Genomic DNA, 22,205 nt, shown 5'->3' with positions numbered 1-22,205 from the left:
CCCTTCTTTGCAAAAGTCCTGTTTTTAGTAAAAGCCCTGTTACTTGTTAATCCTTTTACATTAAAAGCTCAACAACTTTTTTTTTTTTTAAACTTGTAAACTACTGATTCTCAGAATAGAATTTTTCTATTGTGTTCTTTCTGACCATCCACAGAACAGTCTCTTGGATTTTCGTTATATGTGAAATTTGACTAGAAGTACCCAAAATAGCTTTGGAAGAATATCAGTAAGATATAAGAAACTTATTAAACTCAGTAGGGAATTAAACAATGACTACGAGATGAACTGTTGAGTGTAAGAGAGAGCAGAAAAAGTAATAGTCACAAACAATAGAAAATGTCAGCAAAATTGAGTGTGAAAGAGAAAAGGAAGAAAAACTAGAAATTTGTGAATTTAGATGGTGCAAGGAGAAGAGATAAAGGCCAGTGGAATAGAAATAACTTCATATGTGTGTGTGTGTGTGTGTGTGTGTGTGTGTGTGTGTGTGTGTGTGTATCAGAAGTGTTAAGTAAAATTCCCCTCTTGTGTCACATTTTTTTGGGGGGGGAGGAAGAGGTGTTGAGAAAAGAGAGGAGAGGGGGGGAAATATATATATATATATATATGAACAGGATGGAGGTAAACACACAGTCATAATCTTAAATGTGAATGTAGTGAAATCACCCATAAAATGGGATAGATTAAATCTCACAATTGATTAAAATACTAAGTCTAAGAGTAAGAGTAAGCAAAGTAAACTTTACATGAAAGCACTATATAAACATTGTTTATCATTGTTATTATTACATTTCCATTTATCTTTCTTCATATCCAACTATTCTCATAAAGGAGATCAAATATTAATAAATCTTTTAAAAACTCACCACATTATTACCTAAAAATGTCACTTTGAGGTCAATGCCAGACGGAAACATACCTCTTCTTCTTAGCCAAAATAACATATATTTTGAACTTGAGACAGGAGATGGTAAAATGATAGGAAAATATTTTTGAGATTCACTTTGTCAAAAGTTCATTTGCCCTGATAGAAAATATAATTTCACTATTATTCTCAAAATGGTATCCTATCCATTAAAAATACATGCAATAAGTTGACTGATAAAGATCTTGTTGTTTTTTTTTTACAGGAAGATAAAATTTATAACTTCAATATCTTAATTATTCCCATCTACCAGTGCCTTAGCCCAAAGAAAGTAAAAAGCATAATATAGTTTGTGAAAAGCATGAATCTTGGAGAGAAAACTAATCCCAGTGAATAGACTTTATAGAGAGGTGGAATTTATGGTACTCCAGTAGATTATTATCTTTTATAATAATGATTATAGACTGGAGAGCTTCTGTGCTCACCTTCTCTTTTTAGACAATGAGAAATAAGTCCTAGAGAGAGGAAGTGAATTTCCCAAGCTAGAGAGAATCTTTTTCTTTCACACTGGAGCAGATAATGACCATCTTATGTGGCATAATTTTTTCAGGGTGCAGATAGTACTGCTGGTGAACTTACTTAAACAAATGGTTTTATTATTGCCTAATTTTTTTTTCCTTTTGCCCCATAAATATTTTGCTATTCTTAAATCCAGGACATAATTCCTTCTTGTCCTCTCCCCTCATATACACACCTTTCCTATTTCCAGATTGAAAAAGTAGATTCTCTGTATTTGGTCAAGGCATTTTCTCCTGTTATATAAACTTTTAGGAAATTCAGATCTCTAAATAATCTTGGTCCTGAAGGAAGAAAAGGAGGCTTCAGGTGAAAATTGATGGTCACATTCAATGAAATGGTTCTCTATAAAAACAGCCTCTAGAGTTTTGTTTTTTTGATTTGTCTACAACCCATTTAGAGTGCTTTTTTTTCAAAGTATGTAAAGATATAGTACTAACCTCCTTTTGGATGTTTCTAACTGATCCCATCTCATCTGTTCTGTGAGATTTAGCTGTATGAACTCTTGAAATACTAAAATGACATTTTTTATTTGATTTGATCTCTTCCTTCTAATTATTTCATTTCACTTTAACTTTGGTCCTGTTACTCCTTATAGAATCTTGGAGTCAAAAACAGCCTTGGAGAGAATATCTTGCTCCAGCTATGAGATTTGATCAAGATTATTGGATCATAGTATCTTAGATCTAGAGTTGGATCATAAGATTAAATTCCAATGAAATAAAACTCAGCTTTTCAGATTCTTAATCCAAAATTCTTTCCACATCCACTCCTAAATTAATGAGGTATGTTATTTTAGTTTTTCCTATCAAAATTAGAGTCAGTATATCCTAGATTCATAGAAGCTTTTTGTAATATAAAGCTATTCCTCCATTTTTTTTTTTTTTAATATATAGTACCTGAAAACTATCTGGACTTAATTCTCTGGACTTAGTTAATACCCAATTATAATACCCAATTAGCATCCAATAATCTGGACTTAATTAATACTCAATACTTTCTGAATGACTTTGGTGGAATATAGTTGACTATGACTATCCACACTATGTGGATATGACCAAGGTCATTCAGAAAGTATCGGGTATGGATATTTAGGATATAATCTGTCTACTACCATAACATCTGTGGGCTGTGCACTCAAGCTTGTTCTTTTCTAGATCCTTGATCTACTAGGGTAAATTAAAAAATGAAAGGAATTGAGTAGTGCCAAAAGAATGTTGCTTGCTTCAGAAAGGAAGTTAGATCAGACAGATACCTATCATGCCACTTGAAGTAGCTGCTTTATAATTTCCTGTCTTCTGCTTGCCTCTGTAGCATTCTTAGTCAACTTTGCTTTGACTCTATTGGACAATATTGGACCACATGAATTTTCCTCAGACCTGATTGGTTGCCCTCAGTAACCCCCCCTTTATGTTGTTCCCCACTATGTCCCTTGTCCCCTTTGCCCCCAATTCAAAAGGTCTGAGAGGTTGACATCACTTTGGCAGGAGATGAAAATAGTGTTGAATAAAGTCCAGGAAACACTTTTAATCTCTTCCACAATATTAACTTTAAAAAAAATGTTTAATAAAAAACATTCCAAAGGACATTATTTCTTTGCCATAATGGATTGAGTTTTATGACTATAGTTGCTTACTAATTATCATGATTTATGATCTTTCTGTTAATTTGGTGGCTTATGATGTGGTAGAATTGGGTTGCATGGTAGTTTATTGTGCATCTGTACAGTGAATTTTTGGTGTCTAGAATGCAAGTTACTTTTCTAAAATCATAGGACTATTGATTTAGAGAATGACTTGACCTTAGAAGTTATTAAGTCCATCACCCTCATTTTACAAATGAGGAAACTTAGAGGTTAAGTGAGTTCCTCTGGAGTCATACAGCCAATGAAGTGGAATTCAATTTCATTTCTTCCTGATTTCAAGTCTAGCATTCTGTTCCTATTCCCCCTACAGTTATCTCTCCATGGATCTTCCATTGTATCCTCTGGAACTGGAAAATCTGAGTAAAATTTTTTGTTCCTCCCGTCGTACCAAAAAGAAGTCTGAATTTTTTTTTTCTTTCTTTTATGTAAGTGTTTTCTGTATCCTGTTGTAAAATTTAAGTCTATTTATAGTATTAAAAGATTAAATATGAGGACAGCTAGGTGGCACCAGCCTTGAAGTCAGGAGGACCTGAATTCAAATGTGACCTCAGATACTTAACACTTTTTAACTATGTGACCCTGGGCAAGTCACTTAACCCCAATTGCCTCAGGGGAAAAAAGATAAAATATGTTATACAATACTATATATAATGTTTTATGCATTTCTGAATTTCTAAACTTTTTCTGTGTTATCTATTGACCTTTGCATGTCATCCACAGATCCTACAAAATTCCCCTCTCCCCCCAAAATTCCCATTTATTTTCTTACCTTGATTGGCACTATATCAAAATGTGGTAGCAGTTTTGGAAGGGATCACTTCTTAAAGAGAACCATATCTGAATAGGGTTAAAGGAATATTATGTAGTGGAAAGAATGTTGGCCTTGGAGCCAAGGAAAACCTGGATTTGAATTCAGCCTTTGATGCTTATTAGTTGTATCTCTCTTGGCAAGGCATTTGATGTCTTAGTCCTTTTTTCTCACTTAGAAATAATTCCCACAGTATGTATGTCATAGGGTTATTATAACAATTAAAATATAACCATATCGTTTAAAACTGCACTGAGTTTTGAAACACCCTCTATAAATTAATTTCAATATTGAACATGCCATATAAATCTATGGTTATTTTAAAGAATTAAACAAAATAGTATTTGTAAAATACCATGCAGACCTTAAAGTTTTAAATAAATATCAGTTGCTTATTATTTTTGTGAGTAAAGGTTGGATCTTTCAGTATAGTCTTTTCTTTTCCTTTCTTTCCTTTTAAACAGAAAACAAAACATTGAAGAAGCTTTATCTGAAGCCTGCCTGAAGAAGGAGGTTGAAAAGAAATAGATTAAGTCCTACCTCGTGTAATTTCATTAAAATTTCCTGGGAATCTGTGTTTGGCTGCAGGTCCTTGTATTCCCAATTCCCTAAATTCATTCATATGGGAAAGAGTGGGTAGGTTTGCTGTAAGGGCCTGAGGAGAAGGGATTTGATACACTGGCAGGCCATCTAGACTTGGCAACATTTTCAGCATGCTTAACTGTTTTGGGGGTGCTGTAAACATCTGAGTTTCTCCTTAAGGCTTTCCTAATCTGTTGACACCCTTTATTTATGTTCCTATTTGCTCAGCATTTTGGAATTGAAGGGTGTGGTGTAAGTGATTGTGAAGGTTACAGAAAGCTTGTTGTTTTATATAGTTTTAGTTTAACCATTTTTCTTATGAAATCCTCATGGAACATTAAATCCAGTAGAAGAGTAGCAACACTAGCAATTGTAATAGTTATTAAATAGCAATAAAATGTAGGTTTATATATTTACAGACTCAATGTGAACACAAAATGGAAGGTATTAAATGTCATCTGTCATCAGGTGGAAACAGTAAAATATAGGGCTTTTTTTTAAGAGTTAAGTCTTTTTGTTAACTAATCATATAAAGATATAAGCAACTACCACTAAAACTCCCAACTGAGAGAATAAATGCCACCAAGCAAAAACAATAATGCAGTACATTTAGAAGTAAGCTAGTCTACCTTCCTCTTAAGGGATCATGCTTAATTATGGGGACACAGTCAAAAGGGAGGGAAAACCAACAAACCATTTTTGCAACTTTCTTATATTTTTCCTTGTGCTAAAGGCTTAGCATAGGAATGAGAAAGTCAGTTTCTCTATTTGGCATGTACCTTTTATGTTATCAGGAAGACCACTAAGGCAGCTAACTACTGTCAATTTCTTTTGTGATTCTTAAGAGGACCTTTGGGCTTGGACAAGGTGTAAATTGTAGGACAGGGAAGAAATATAATATTATAAAGACTTTTTTTTCTTCCTGAGATTTGGAATTACAACATTGTAACCCTTGTACTTTTGCTCATTTTCATATCTAATTAACTTTAACTTGGAAGACCTCATGTAGTGGAACAACAGTAGTCTTCTTAGAGGTGACCTTGCTCAGTTCTGCCCTTACTAGCTGTGAGATCTTGACAAATTACCAGCCCCCATCTGTAAAATTTAAGGGGTGGTCTAGCTGAAATTTTTAATATTCTTTCTGGATCCTAAACAGATTATATGTATTCATAGTAAATAGAGTAATGTAAGTGAAAGTAGTCTTGAAATGCATCTTTTTTTATCTAGTTAATTATTATAATGACCAATCTTGGCAAGGGAATTCTTTGCTTTTGAAGGAATCGCGGGAAGCTAGATAGAATTTTATAAATTTTACATATTTTATTATATTAATATTAATATATTATAATAATATTGTTATATAATAATATAAGAATTTATAAATGTTTGCGTCTGTATTGGTTAATTTTGCTTACCTGCTTTTTTTGTCCTTATGGCAGGATTTAGTGATGTGAGGGGAAGTATGTCTAGAACTACAAGGGGAAAATGTAACTTTAAAAGAAAAATTCTGTGATCCCTGCTTAACTTTTTTATATTTCCAAAAAGTTTGGGCAACTGAGGCAGATTATACATATTTGCTGTGGGTGATATTCCAGGCACAGTATTCAAAATATTTTAATGAGGTTTTTTTCTGCCAATCCATCCAATATTAGGTACTTTCTTAATTCCTACCTTTCCTGTTTTATTAAGCTGACATTGCTGCGTGGGTTTAAGAAAAACATTAATTTGCATTTTTATTTTGCTTCTGCCTGGCATTTGTTATATGTTTTTAAGACTCTTCTCTCCTCCCACCTCACTCCCCCAACTCTGTACCAACAAAGAGAACTCCCCACTATCTTATTGATTATGTTATGTGTAAGTTCTCTCCTTCCTTCTCCTCCCCTTATTCTCTTTCCTGCTTTTCCCTTCTTTATTCTCTTCATCATTTATTCATTTAAGTTGTATCTTGCCCTTTTTTTGTACTAAAGTAACCTGAAAGTAATACAGTAGTAGTTCAAGGTGATTTTTATTCAGGTTATTTTTTTGTCCTATTTCTTTCACTCATCCCTGTTTAATTCAGCCTCAGTTGGATTCTCTCCCCCCCCCCCCCCCCCCCCCCCGCTTAACCATTCCCGAATAATTAGTGGACATCTTAATTGGACTGTCCTCATTGATGCCTTGATCTTTTTCTGAGAAGCTGCATTTAATTCATTGCTCATCAGTTTGAAGTAGGCCCATGCTTCTCCTCAAGCCAGTCTTCCCCCTTCTTCCTGTTTTCCATAGACATTTCTTTGCCATTATTTGCATTGTTATGTCTCTGATAATTGTTAGCTGTGTGACCCTGGGTACAATTCAAAGAATCAAAAGATCATACTTTTACCATAGAGATTAATTGGATCGACCTTCTCTTTTCAGAGATGAAGAAATTGAGACTGAAAGTTTAAATGATTTGTAAAACTGGAATTCAGGTTCTCTGACTTCAGATTCAGTGTTTTTTCTAATGTTCTGTGTGGCCTAACAAGTTGTAAAATTTTCTTTAATTCCTCATCACTCAAGTGGGATTAATAATACCCATCTGCCTCATGGGGGTATTGCAAAGATCAAATGTAATAATGTATATACGAAATAGAATCTTAACATGATTTATAAATATTAGCTATCATCATAGTTTATTCATTTTATGAAGTTCTAATATATTTTCTTAGACCATTCTCAAGAACTAACACCATTTTTTTTTACCTGAAGTGAAATATTATTATTTTATTTATTTTTTTATTTTTTTTTTAAAATTTTTTTTTAAATTCATTTTTCCAAATTATCCCCTTCCTCTCTCCACTCCCTCCCCCCGATGGCAGGTAATCCCATACATTTTACATGTGTTACAATATAGCCTAGATACAATATATGTGTGTAAATACCATTTTCTTGTTGCACATTAATTATTAGCTTCCAAAGGTATAAGTAACCTGGGTAGATAGACAGTAGTGCTAACAATTTACATTCGCTTCCCAGTGTTCCTTCTCTGGGTGTAGTTATTTCTGTCCATCATTGATCAACTGGAAGTGAGTTGGATCTTCTTTATGTTGAAGATTTCCACTTCCATCAGAATACATCCTCATACAGTATTGTTGTTGAAGTGTATAGTGATCTTCTAGTTCTGCTCATTTCACTCAGCAACAGTTGATTTAAGTCTCTCCAAGCCTCTCTGTATTCCTCCTGCTGGTCATTTCTTACAGAGCAATAATATTCCATAACCTTCATATACCACAATTTACCCAACCATTCTCCAATTGATGGACATCCATTCAACTTCCAGTTTCTAGCTACAACAAAAAGAGCTGCCACAAACATTTTGGCACATACAGGTCCCTTTCCACTCTTTAGTGTTTCTTTGGGATATAATCCCAATAACAGCAATGCTGGGTCAAAGGGTATGCACAGTTTGACAACTTTTTGGGCATAGTTCCAAATTGCTCTCCAGAATGGCTAGATTCTTTCACAACTCCACCAACAATGTATCAGTGTCCCAGTTTTCCCACATCCCCTCCAACATTCATCATTATTTGTTCCTGTCATTTTAGCCAATCTGACAGGTGTGTAGTGGTATCTCAGAGTTGTCTTAATTTGCATTTCTCTGATAAGTAGTGATTTGGAACACTTTTCCTGAAGTGAAATATTAGCAAAGGAAAAAAAAATTTAGGAAAGAATAAGATTATATATTTCTTTCCAAGAGAAATTTCCAGTGTCTCTTCCCTCCCCTTTTGGAAAATCTTCTGATGCCTTTAACCTTCTTGAATGGGATGTCCTCTAGATATCTTAAACTCTACATGTTCAAAATTGAACTTCACTTTTCTCCAAACCCTCCAAACTTTGATATTAATGTTGAGGGTCGCACCATCAGGTTGATCACACCTAATACCACATCCCAAGATAAGGTCAAAATGGGTTCATGATTTAGACATAGTGATTTATAAGTAAATTAGAAGCCTATACTCTCTATATTTGTTCTTTGGCCTTCTCTAAATTACCCAATTCAGAATTTAGACTAACCTCTTTTCTGTTGGTTAGCAGGGCTCCTAATAGGCTTTTATGTAGAGCTTTATCCAAAGCTTTTTGAAAGCCTCTAAATAAATGATATTTACTAGTTAGCCTTCATTGGTGGTTTTTATTAACCCTCTTTTATAGAAATATAGCTAGTTCCAGAAGAATGGTTTAATCTTGTATAAGGATTATTTATCCACCTGTAAGCTCCTTAGAGGAATAGTCCTTTATAAATGGAAAATACTCTAGTAATAATGAGAAGCATATATAAAGATGATACTCTGTGGTAGAGAGGGGGACTGATCTGTCATTTATGGTATTTATTTTTTCTTCCCTCCTTTCGCCTTTACCCTCCCCATACTAAGGGGAAAAAAATCTCTTACTCAGATCCTCACAGCATAATTATCAAGATCCATGGCATACTTTTTAAAAAATTGACCTCAGGAAAGCTGCAAAACAATTTTTACAGCCAGCATTTTGATAAAGGCCTCATTTCTAAAATATATAGAGAGCCTAGTTAAGTTTATAATAATACAAGTAGTTCCCCAAATAAAAAATGATCAGGGGATATGAACAGACAATTTTTAGTTGAAATCAAAGCCACTTATAGTCATATGACAAAATGCTTTAAATTATTATTAATTAGAAAAATGCAAATTAAGACAACTCCGAGGTACCACTTCATACCTCTCAGATTGGGTAAGATGACAGGAAAAGATAATGACATATGTTGGGGGAGTTGGGAAAACTGGGATACTAATGTGTTGTTGATGGAATTTTGAAATGATCTAACCATTTGGGAGAGCAATTTGGAACTATGCCCAAAGCAATTTAAAACTGTGCATATCCTTAGATCCAGCAGTGTCACTGCTGAGTCTGTATCCAAAAGAGATCATAAAAAAGGGAAAAGGATCCACAAATACAAAAATGTTTGTAGCAGCTCTTTTTGTAGTGACAAGAAACTGGAAACTGAGTGGATGTCCATCAATTGAGGAATGGTTGAATCAGTTATGATATTTGAATGTAATGGAATAATATTCTTCCATTAGAAATGATAAGCAGGCTGATTTCAGAAAAGTCTGGAAAGACTTACGTGAACTGATGCTAAGTGAAGTGAACAGAACTAGAATTTTTTATACAGTAATAACAAGATTGTGTTATTAATTCTAAGAGACCTCTTCTCAGCCACATGGTGATTTAAGGTAATTCCCATAGAACTGGGATGGAAAATGCATCTGCATACAGAGAGAGAACTGTGGAGACAGACTTAATGTGGGTCGAAACAAAGTATTTTTTGCCTTTTTTTGTTTGTTTGCTCTCTCTCTCTCTCTCTCTCTCTCTCTCTCTCTCTCTCTCTCTCTCTCTCTCTCTCTCTCTTCTCTCTCTTTCTCTCTCTCTTTCTCTCTCTCTTTTACTTTTTGGTCTGATTTTTCTTGCATAACATGACAAATATGGAAATATATTTAAAAGTATAGCCCATGTTTAGCCTATATCAGCCCTCTGGGAAAGAGTGGCTTTTAATGTAAAGGGCTCTGCCTCTTAGAGATGATTGGTAGATGTAGCTACCTTACTCTTAAAGGGACCAAAAACTCCTTTAATTTTTTTTAAACAGCATGTGTTGCTTTGATTGGCCTAGGATCTGGAAACATGATCTTTAGTAATAATAGCATTTGAAGGTAAACCTTTTTCAGCTACAGGATGCCTCATTCTTTCCTACCCCCTCTCCCCCCCCTCCACCATTCCCACATTTTTTTTTTTTTTTGATAGTACTTTAGAATTTCCCTCTTCTGTAGTTTCCATTTAAAGGAGTCTTATTACTCTTTCATCTGTTTTCTTTCAACCCTTTGATCCTTTGATTTGGATTTAGGGAGCAGTCTGTTAAACCAAGGTGTTGATGGAACTGAATGGGATTTCCCTCTCTGGCTTTCCTTAAATCCCCATTCAAACTTGATCTAATGACAACTTTGATAATATCAGGTTAACAGTCACAAAGGTAACTTTAAATATCAACAAATGTCCAAATATTGTTTCCTAAGACACATCTCTTTCCTCTGTTCTGCTCTAATGAAGATCCATAGTCAGTGTTGAGGGACCTCCTAAGAAGATCCAGTGTAGGAAACTGTCAGACCAGATTGCTGTATGGATTTGCAGAGGATTACAGTTAATTAAAGTGCTCTTCCTTGCTTTCATTTCCTTGTATCTGCCAGCTATTTACATGCTAATGTAGGGCTTGCCACAGAGAATAAGAAAGGTGTCAGCAGCAGGCATATTATCATCTCAGGAAACAGTTGAAAAATGAGATGACTATTATTTTATATATTTATTTTGCATCTATATATATGAAAAAGTGTCTGAATTTTAAAAAAAAATTTGAAAGTCAGTTCAGTAATTTTTTTTGCATATTTCCTGAAGTGTATGATATGACTGAATAGAATTTTCTCCATTAAGGTTACATCTTACACTGCATAATTTAATGCATTATACATGGTAATATCTTAGCATAAGCAATTTTATAAATAAAGAGAATGAAGAGGATAGAAAAAAACACTTTCTAAATAAAAGGTTTTCTTTAGGAGATAGGAAAATTGTCATTTTTGGAAGAAAATTTTAGTTTTACTGAGTTAGGTAGGTATAGATACTTCTTTTTGGAGCTACTGCTTTATACTATCTCAAGAAGAGAAATAATTGACTTTATATTCAGTTCACTTCTACAAATATGTATTGCTCACCTTCATTATTGCCTTATTCTGGGGAAACAAAAATGAGTCACTACGTAGTCCTCTTTAAAGAATTTAAAAATCTAATGGAGTCTTACTCTAAAATGAAACAAAATTATAATTGAAGTTATATTAAAGAGTTCTAACCAAAGTTATTTGAGAATTTAGGAGAAAAATAAAATTTTTGATCTGAAGAGAATCTCAGAAGACTACAAGAGTGTAGTGAGCACCTGAGCTTGAGTTAGAGCAAGAGAAGATTCAAATATGTTGGGTAGCCTAGTTGCTATTCTTAGGCAACAGGGGAGGGTATGTTAAATGATCCAAAGATTGGACAAAAACAGGAATTGACTGTGCCTGGAATAAAGAATAGGAGAAACTTGAAAAATTAGATTACAGAAAACCTTAAATGCCTTAAAGCTAGATTTGTAAAGAATAGGCAGCTATTGGATCAATTGGGAAGTCTAGTTGGCAATGATATGAATGATAGACAACATAGCAGGGGGTAAGAGCACAGGCTTTGTAATTTGAGGGATCTGGTTCAAATTCTGCCTCAGATACTTGTTAGAGGCATGGTTCTAGGGAAAATGAATGCTTGAGAACCAGGAAGGAGAGGTTCAAGGAAAGGTTGAGGGAAAAAAAATGGACAGCCAGTGAACACCAGCAAAGGCTTTTGGGAGTAAATAAGACTTTGGCTCACTAAAGACTCCTGATTACCTCTTTTTATCAAACTTTGTGTCCAGTACATCTGACTGGTAAGGTAACTCATAGAAAACAAATATATTATTTTCAGGGGTCCTTCTATACAGGTCACTTACTATCACTGAGCCCCAGTTTCCTCATTTGTAGGAAAGCCATATTAATAATACTTAACTATATATAAATTAAACTATATATAAATTATTTTGCAAACCTTAGATTTCTCTATAAATGTCAGATATTATTATAGCAGAGACAAAACTTGATAGGGGTATATGAAAGTAGTTCAAGGAAAAGTTGTTGTGAACCTGAATAAGACTGATGGCCCTGGAAATTTTCCATTAAATAATGCAGTGATTTGTCATTAATGATCACCATTTGATTACCATATGATTGCCAGAAAAGCTGTAGAATCCTAGACAAGGAAGGTACCTTAGATATTATCTATCCTCTTTATTTTTTGTTGTTAATTCATTCAATCTGCTTGACTCTTCATGACCCTGTATATTTGTAACTTGTCAGTCCTTTCTATTTTCTGCTGTTTTGTCTCTCAGAATCTTTACAAGTTCATGTTCATTGTTTTCATGACACTATTTATTCATCTCATCCCTTGCCATCCCCTTCTCCTTTTGCCTTCATCTTTTCCCAGAATCAGGAACTTTTCCAGTGAGTCTTTATCTTCTCATTATGTTTTTTCCAGTATTTTTCCTTCAAATGAGTAGTCTGACTTAATTTCTTTTTATTCAGTATTAATAGGATTAAATATTTATTAAGTACTGATTGATTTCATTTTCTTGTTGTCCAAGGAACTCTCAAAACTTTTCTCTAGGACCATAATTCAAGTGTTGATTCTGGAGTGCTAAGTTTTCTCAGCTGTCAAAATCCTATGTTGCTATTGGGAAGACTTTGATCTTTATATGAATCTTTATTTAGACCTTTGTTGGCAAGGTGATGATTTTGCTTTTTACTATGCTGTCCAGATTGGGCATAGCTTTTCTTCCAGGAACCAAATGTCTTTTAATTTCATGGCTGTAGTTATCACCTGCCCCAAAATATAAAATTTGACATTTTTACCATCATTTTCTCCCTCTATTTTCCAGGAAGTGATGAAACAAGTTTCCATGATTTTAATTGTTTTGGTTTTTTTAATGTTATGTTTTAGATAACACATTTTAAATGAGACTTTCACTTCATGGTCAAGCACCAGTGCTGATCATGCGCACAGCACTGAGTCATTTTGTAGGGAAAATACCCCTGCAGGATACATTCCTTGATGAATACTCACTTTCTGTATGATTCATTCCCCTTCCTCTACTGTTTTTAAATCCAGCTAAATTCAATTGGACACTCAACTCCTTCCCCTGTCTTAGGCTCAGCTTGTCAGACATCAGTTTTACATCAGGTTTAATTCTTATGTTCAAAATCTAAAGACGGTTTCTCTGCTTTCCAGTCAGCAAGGCATATGAGGCCCAGGGCTCTTTACAGGTAGGTATGGCACAGTAAAGTGTGGACACTTGTAGCAAAGGCTATTTATAGGATAAATTAGATTGAAAACAAAGAGACAGTCTTAGATGAAGTCAACTTTGAGTTTCAGGGCCTGAGAAGAACTATACCTTCAGACTGTTTACATGGATTTATTGAGCCTTGATTGATCAGTATAGCTGATCAAAAATGGAGTTTAAAAAACCATCTAGGTACAAAAAACTCTTAATACATTTTGAACTGAGCTTTTAGTTCTTGAAAACACATTACTAAGCTTCATAAAGTGTTCCCTCAGCAATCTACTACAGAGAACACTTATGCCATGGCCTGTAGACCTGGACAAAAGGAGAAATTACTTGTTTAAAAAAAAAAAAAAGGCAGTAGTACATAAAGTGCTTTTTTTTAATGAAAGAAATTTTAAAGAGATGTATAGTCAGGCACAGTTCACAAGCATGGAGGGGAGGGAAAAAAAAGTCATATTTAACCAAGGACTAAGCTGGACTTGCCACCAGGTGGATTTCTTCTGGATGGTGCTGGTGCTGATGCAACTGGTCTGGGAACAGGTGCAGCAGGCACAGATTTCTCTTCATTCTGTCCCAGGTCAACTTGTAAGTCTGCCTCCACATTTTCATGCATATCACCTTCTTCCTTTGGACCTAAAAAATCTCCAGAACCTGCTTCAGAAGAGTTTCTTCTTTGGAGTCCAGATAGTTCAGAATTATCTCTATTTGACTGAATACCTGCTGACTTGGCCCAAGAAGGTTGATTTTCTTCAGGTATTCCAAAAATATTAGATGCCATTTTATTCTTTCTTACTGGTTGTTCTGTAGGCTCATCAAAGCCCAAAGTAAAATTAGATCCACCACCTGGAGGACATAACACCTGGGAGTTATTTCTGCCATTGGGGTCGACGCCCTTGAAGGTGGTGGTGGTGGAAGTGGTCATAGCAAAGCCAGATCTGGACCCGGGCTGGGAGCACGGACAGGCGAATAGACAGAGAACAGCGGCGCTCTCGGACAAAGTCCAACTGAACATACTCACAGTCACACAGAGACACACAAACACAAAAGCCCACCCTATCTACACTTTTTTAAACCTCATCAACAGTCTTCTTAATTCTTCATTTTTGCCATCATCTGCACATCTGAGTTCATTGATATTTCTCCCAGCAATCTTAAACTCTTTCATTTACAAATGATGAAACTAAGTCTCAATGAGATAGAATTCCTTATTCATTAGAAAGTTGGGCCAATAAGGTAGACATCTTGAGAACTAAGCTAGTGAATATTTTTCATATTGTAACATATTGCCTAAATATATGCTCCAGAGCTTCTAAAAAGCTTTTCAGAATTATGTAAAGTCTCTTTTCAAAAGAGGAACAGAGAGATCTAAAGCTTTTTTAAGTTCAACTTTTTCATCCAAAATTAGAGGCTAGTAAGGGTTTCTGAGACTACAGTTCCCATTCATTACTTTCCTTTGAATTTTGTCACATTAGGATATTACTTAATTGATCTCATCTTTATTTGTTTACCATTAGGAAATTTCACTGAGGAACAAGAGTAAATGAGATTATCCTAAAGAGTGCTTTGACAACTTCAGAAGGCAGTCATTCAGTGAACTGAAGATATTAAGATAGGCAAATCAATGAGAATTGAACTTTTCTTAATTTCTTTGGAATCAGTTAACACATAATAAAGGTTTTTGTTGATCACAGCACAAGTACTTAGGAATTGAGAAATAAAAAATATGATATTCAGAAATAAAAACTTAGATTTCCTGTATAATTGAGATTACTAGAGGTTAAGGTATGGGCAAGTAGGTGCTCAACCTGAAGCCAGGAAGACATGCATTCAAAAAGGATTTTAGGTACCGAAGTACTCTTGCATTTGGATATTATAATCCATTTATAATAATATTTAACATTATAAGTCATTATCTAATAAGCCTTTCATATTTTGTGTTAACCAGATTTCCTGAGATTTTGTTAAAATTTCAAAGATCTGCAATTAGAGGCAGCTAAGTATTGGGGTTGGATAGATTGCTGGTCTGGAGTCATGAAATCCTGAGAATGCCTTTGGCTTTGTAACCTTCAGCAAGTAATTAAATTTCTGGTTATTTCAATTATAAAATGGGGGGAATGATTTAACTCCATTGTGAATATTCAAGATGTTCCTTCTTTCACTTGATACAACTACCAGCTTATGTGAGCTTGTATTATGACTATTTTTGAAAATCTTTCTCAAGCATATACTTTAAAAAAAAAAAAACTCCCTAACCAATTGAAATAGGATTTATCCTATTCTAGTTAGCCAGAAAGCTTTCCAGACCTCTAGTCTCCTCAAATGCAAGTTGAATCCTTCTTTTTCTATGTTGTGGTCTCTAATATTCTATGTCTTTCTTATAGAAAATTCCATAAAGTTGGGCAATTTCATATCAGATGAGCAAGCCATATCACAAAAATTGTGAGCATCAGGGTGGGGTCATATATTAATGAAAGAGTCCTCTGAAATTTCAAACCAATTGTACTTTTTTGGAGGTGGAAAATCTTTTTTTTTTTTTTTTTTTTCTTTTCTAATTATTGTCACTGAACTTGCTCTAAAGACTGAACTTTGGAAATAAAAGTGAATCTAGTCATTGTGATTACTGCTTGAATAAGGAATATTTTTCTAATGACAGTCTGACCTTTTGGGGGATTTAATAACATTTGATTTATGGGAATTTGTGTTTAAGAGAGGAAGAAAACACAAACATTTTCACAGTTGAATTGAATTATCCTCAATAGACCAAGACTTTTTACAGAGAAGCCCAGTGCTAGTTAAGAATTTGGATGGTTTTTCAGTTCTAGTTTAATCTTATAAGGACATGCTTAGCTTCATGTTTGATAAAAGCCTTTTGTCTAAGAATGTAATTTTACCTTTCATTCATTATCTTTGCCATTACTCAGTAGTACTATAATAAAATTGTTTCAGAATAAATAGGCATTCCATTTCCCTTTTTGGTGGAAGTCTCCTTTTACCTTGTCAGAGTTATTGGTCTATCATTTGAAGCTTAATTTTTAGTCTTATGGAAGAGTTAAAAATATGTAGCTTTTGTGAGAATAAAGTCACAATTAGGATCACTAAAATATAGTGTTCATGATATAATATTCTCAAGATGTGTTGACAACACAAGATGATATAGAATATTTTACGTGTCCGGTTTGCCTCATTTGATTAGATATAGAAATTATATAGAACTTTAGCTTTTTTATTGCTATCTTGCAAACATAGGCCTTTATTGGCTCTCATTTGGACTATTCCTATCACTTTCTAGCTAGTTTTCCTGTCTATCACAAGTCTCTTCCCACTTCCATCCATCCTACATGGCTATCAAAGCGATCTTCCTAAACGTGTGTTCATGGTATTTTTTCCCCTATCTTCTCTGCTAACTCTTACTCAGTAAACTAGTGATCCCCTGTCACCTCTAGTCTCAAATATAAAATGTTCATTTTGGCTTTTCATCTCTATTTCCTGAATTCTTCCTATCCATCTTATTATTAGCCTTCTTATACTTTCCTTTATGTGATGAAATCTTCTTACTTTCCAAGTATATAAGTTAGCCATCTCTTTACTGTGTAAATGGCTATCCTTTGACTGGCTGTCCATCATTCCTGAAATTTTCTCCCTTCTCACCTCAATCTCCTGAATTCTTTGAAAAGTCAGCTCAAATCCCATCTTCTGAAAGAGAACCTTTCCTTATCTCCTTGAATGCAAATACCTTCCTTCTGTTGATTGTCACCAATCTATCCTGTCTGTATTTTGCTTCCATGTTGTCTTTTCCATTAGTTAGTTCCCTAAAAGAATGTAAAAATCTTTTTTGACCTTTCTGTGTATTCACAATACATAGCATAGTACTTGGTGGATAACCATCATTTAATAAATGTTTGTTTTCTTGCTGAATTCTCCAAATGCTTATGCTGGACAGAGTCTCTGAGACAAAATTGTCAGGAACTCATTTCAGAATCATTTTCCATAAGAAATAAATTTTTTGAAACTGGTGCTATTGTAGTGTGTTTGCCTCAGTCTTCCAACTTAAAGAATGGCCAAATATAGAATTTGAAGGTTCTTTAGGGAACATCTACTTGAATCTCCTTAGTTTTATAAAAGCAAACAAATGTGGAGTGGTGGAATGATTTGCCTTACCTATTATCAGGCAGTAAGCAGCAGAGCTGGAGCTTAGCCCATATGATTGTAGACCAAGAGTCCAGAGACCTTTGTATAACATTCGTCATCTTGTTCCATGCTTGTTTGTAGTGCTTTTTGGAAGATCCTTTGGGGAAGCTCCTTAGTTGTAAAAGTTTAGTTTCTTTCCTGTCTCATTTTTCATGCTTAACATTTAGTATTTCTGTTGTACTATGTAACATTCTTGTTGTGCTTACTGTCTATTAGTTTGCTCATTCCTATTTTTTTGGTGGAGAAAAAAAGATAATTTCTATCAGCTGGCCCAAGTCCTGAAGCAGGTGTGCTGTAGAAGCAATCATGGTTATTCACTGCTTTGAGGTTTTTAATATGCTAGCTATCTATAGCTGTATGAGACATGGAAATTAATAGTCCCTTAAGAATTGAAAAAAAGATGAGCTGGTAATGTGACAAGGTTGATGGAGAAAGATTGTCCAACTAACCAAAGGCATCTTGAGAGAAATTTAGGATATTGCATGTGATCCCAATGTGGATAAAACATAGAGAAGAGTCACACAAGATAAATAGGTTCCAATCTGTAACCATTAGAATGTTTTTTAGTCTTTTTTTGTTTGTGCTGCAAGCATAAAATACCAGATCTGACATATGGGAGTTACTTAATAAATACTTGTGGATTGATAGCATAGTTGTGAGGAATATCCAAATTGATGGAATTATAAATCCTTTAAGTAGTGAAGAATATGTGATATAATTTATTAAAAATATAATTGATATATCAACATTTTCTAAGTCATTTTAACAGATGTCAATCAGTTGCAATCTTGAGATCAAAAGATCTTAGTAAACATTTGATCTCAACAAGCTACATTCTTTTAAATTTCTGCAGAAGTATGCTTTGTTCCTTGAATTGCATTTAAAGATTGCATTCTGACCATCCATCTGTTCATTTTCTAACAGGTTTCACTCCTCGTAAGAGTTTTCAGTTTTGAACTGTACCAGATACTTTTTTTTTCTTCGATAGTTCCCATATCCTCACCCCTGCCACCTTCCTTTTCTTTTTTATACATTATCTTTCCCCTCTTTAGTATTTTTGCTTATGGGATTTAGCCAAGGCTATGACAGTTGGTAGGACTTGATTGTAACCATCTGATCTTCTTGTTTTTCTGAGAGATATTACAAAAAACATACAAGTTTAAAATATAAAGTTTTATGGTGGGATATCAGAAGAGATTCAGAGCGTCATTATCTCACAAAATCATGAAAAACCCTCTTAAAATATTAGAAAGCATAGGAATAAATGGAACATTTAAAAAAATGATAAATAGTAGCTATCTAAATGCTGGAACTCTGTCTTCCCAGAAATCAGCCAGAGTCAGGATCACCAAAAATCTTTATTCTTGGTCTTTTGGGGTCACTATCAGAGGATTAGATCTAACAATCTCCATACCTCCTTCCTCTCTCCCCACCGCCAGGAGAATGCCTCAATTTCCTCTTCCTACTCCACCCACACAAGTCACTTCCCCTTCTTTGTCCCATCAATCAAGCCAGCACAGAATAGTTGGGGAGGATCGTTCTTCAAACATGTTAATAGAGAATTGTCCAATTGGCAATTAGTCTCATGTGCTCCATTATCTAAGTTCATTTGTTCAGTTTTATAGCCCTTTACATCTAAAACCAAGATCAAACATTATTTGTAAAGTGGATAAATTTGAAGCCTTTTCAGTAAGATCAGGGGTGAAGTAAGGATGTACTATTATCATCACTAATATTCAGTATTGCACTAGAATTGCTAACTATAACAGTAAGAGAAGAAAAAAAATGAAGGAAAAAATATAGTCAATGAGCAAACAAAACTATCAATCTTTTCAGATATGATAAACTTAGAAAACCTTAGAAAAGCAACTAAAAAACCAATTGAAACAATTAACTTCAGCAAAATTGAAGGATATTAAATCAACCACATAATTCATCAGCATTTCTAAATATTACCAACAGAATCAAACAGAAAGACATAGAGAAATTCTATTTAAAATAACTGTAGACAATAAAATTCTTGGGAGCTTATCTGGCAAGACATAGGAGAAATGTATAAATAAAATTATAAAACATTTCTCACATCAAAACACAACCAAAGCATGGAGATATATAATAAAAATAACAATACTATCTAACATTTACATTTACAATACCTTAGTAATCAAATAATCCAAGAACTATTTTATAGTACTAGGGAAAAAATAAAATTCATCTGGTGGAACAAGAGTTCAAGAATATCAAAGAAATCAATGAAAAAAAAAAAAAGTAAAGGAAAAATGACCATAGCCACCTGATATTGTGATGGTAAGAACTCATTTTTCAATAAAAACTGTTGTGAAAATCCTGGAAATCAGTTTGATAGAAACCAGGCATAGATAAACATGTCACATCATACACCAAAATAAGATCAAAATGGATACATGATTTAGATACTAAAGGTGATAACATAAGAAAATTAGAAGTGTGTGGGAAAATTACCTGTCAGATCTTTGGAAAAAAGAATTTATGGATAAGGGAAGATTTTATATCCAAACAAGAGAAACAGAAGATCACAGGAAGTGAAATGGATAATTTTGATTATATGCAATCACAAAGGTTTTGTACAAATGAAATTAAAGCATTTAAATTTAGAAGGAAAGTAGGAAACTGGGGAAAATATATGTGTGTCTGTGTATATCTGTGTATTATATAATATTCCCTGTTTATGTTCTCATTTCTCAAACATATAGAGAACTGAACCAAATTTATAAAAATAAGTTTCCAGTAGATTCTTCAGCTAATATATTGTCAGGCAATTTTTATTGAAGACATCACGCTCATGTGAAAAAATAGTATAAATAAGCTACTGATTAAAATAATTCTAAGATATCATGTCATACCTATTTGTAAAGGGCTAGAACTGAGCAATGCACTTGGATAATGAAGCATGTGAGACTAATTGCCAATTGGACGGTTCTCTATTAACTTGTTTGAAGGTTGATCCACCCCAGCTGTTCTGTGCTGACTTGATTGGTGGGACAAAGAGGGGGAAGTGACTTGTGTGGGTGGAGTAGGAAGAGGAAATTGAGGCATTCTCCTGGGGGTGGGGAGAGAGGAAGGAGGTATGGAGATTGTTAGATCTAATCCTCTGACAGTGACTATAAGAGGGCTATAAAATTGTGTGTTCAATTTGACTCAGCAATAGCACCCAAAGATCTGTATCCCAAAGAAAAGGGAAAAGGATATAGGTGTATCAAAGCACTTTTTTGATTTCAAACAAAGCCTTGAAAATTGAGGAAATGACCAGCAATGGGCGAAGTACTGTAACAAATTGTATATGATTATGATGAATTATGTGCTAGAAATAATGACTAGCAAGATTATTTAAGAAAATCCTAAGAAGACTTATCTGAACTCATACAAAATGAAGCAAGCAGAGGCAGGAAAATTAGTATAACTATAACAGACAATATTGATAGAACAGAAAAAGCCTAAGTCATTTTGACTTCCTTACCCTCATCTTTCTCCTGGACTCTGAATAGGAAATTGTGGGGGAGGAAATAATGACTTGCTTGCTAATTGGGTGTACTTCCATTAAAGATGAAGTAAGTGATAGGAAATTCTCTGTTTTCCTTAAGAAAACAATCTGTGGGATCTGATGTTTTTTGTTTTGTTTTGTTTTGTTTTTGTATGTACGGGAAATCTCAGGAATAAGAAGGTAGGAATTATTTGTAATGCCCTTGTCAAGATATACTTTTTGTTAAACTATCTGTAAATTGGTCTGTTTCTTTTTCATATTTCAAACCAGTTTAGTCATACACTTGAAGCCTGATTTGGGATTGTTTATGAAAATGATTTAGCCTGTTTACATTTATTAGCATTGAGAGCTATTACAAAACAGGTGGGAGAATTACCTTGCCTCATGCCACCATCATTGCCCAGAGTGTATGGTAAGCTATATGGATCAACTTGGGACTCCTAGTAACAGATGAGTATTGTTTGTATTGCATTTTCCCTATCATTCATTCATATTTGCAAAAGTGCTGCAAGTAGGGTGCAGTATTCATTGATTCTGCTGTTGAGTATACTAATTTCTTCCATTGTTCTTCTAGATTATAGATATTTAATCCTTTCATTTTCTTTATTAAGAACTTGAGGCACATAAAAATTTGATAAACTGCCTAAGTCACAGTCACTGGTTTTGCACCTTTCAGTTTATTGTTGCAGCTACCTTCACCTTCTTAAAAGTAAAATTAACTTGAAATTTCAAATTCTCAATTGTTAAATGTTACAACATTTCATTTCATTCCTTCTCAAGTCATCCTTATGTGGAATGACAGGCAGTTGAACTAGTCAATTTTTTCTGCTTTACCTTTTAATCAATGTGAAAAGTTAAATACTCTCCTAAAGATATTTAACATTGGTTAATCATATGTGTCCTTTAAAAAAAAAGGGAGGGGTATTTTCTCCTAGATTGTATTTTTATCCTTTTTTCTTGATCTATATTCCTTGCTTCCTTTTCTTAGGAATACTTTCATTGGCCTTTTCTTTGGTATTTCACATGTGCTGTGTATGAATCCCCATCAGATACCTGATACAGGTTTCCCAGAATAGATTTTTCTCA

General features: G+C 34.1%; 1 protein-coding gene and 1 pseudogene across 4 annotated transcripts in view; one reads left to right on the top strand and one right to left on the bottom strand.

Annotated features, from left to right (window-relative positions):
• MAD1L1 (mitotic arrest deficient 1 like 1) overlaps positions 1-22,205 on the top strand; it is an 862,777-nt gene that overhangs the window by 314,178 nt on the left and 526,394 nt on the right. The window lies entirely within an intron of this gene.
• LOC141550467 (jupiter microtubule associated homolog 1 pseudogene) lies at positions 13,835-14,317 on the bottom strand (annotated as a pseudogene).

This window comes from Sminthopsis crassicaudata, chromosome 1, assembly GCF_048593235.1.
Source record: "Sminthopsis crassicaudata isolate SCR6 chromosome 1, ASM4859323v1, whole genome shotgun sequence".
In the NCBI taxonomy this organism is placed as follows: Eukaryota; Metazoa; Chordata; class Mammalia; order Dasyuromorphia; family Dasyuridae; genus Sminthopsis; species Sminthopsis crassicaudata.
This window is presented reverse-complemented; position numbering and strand designations above follow the sequence as displayed.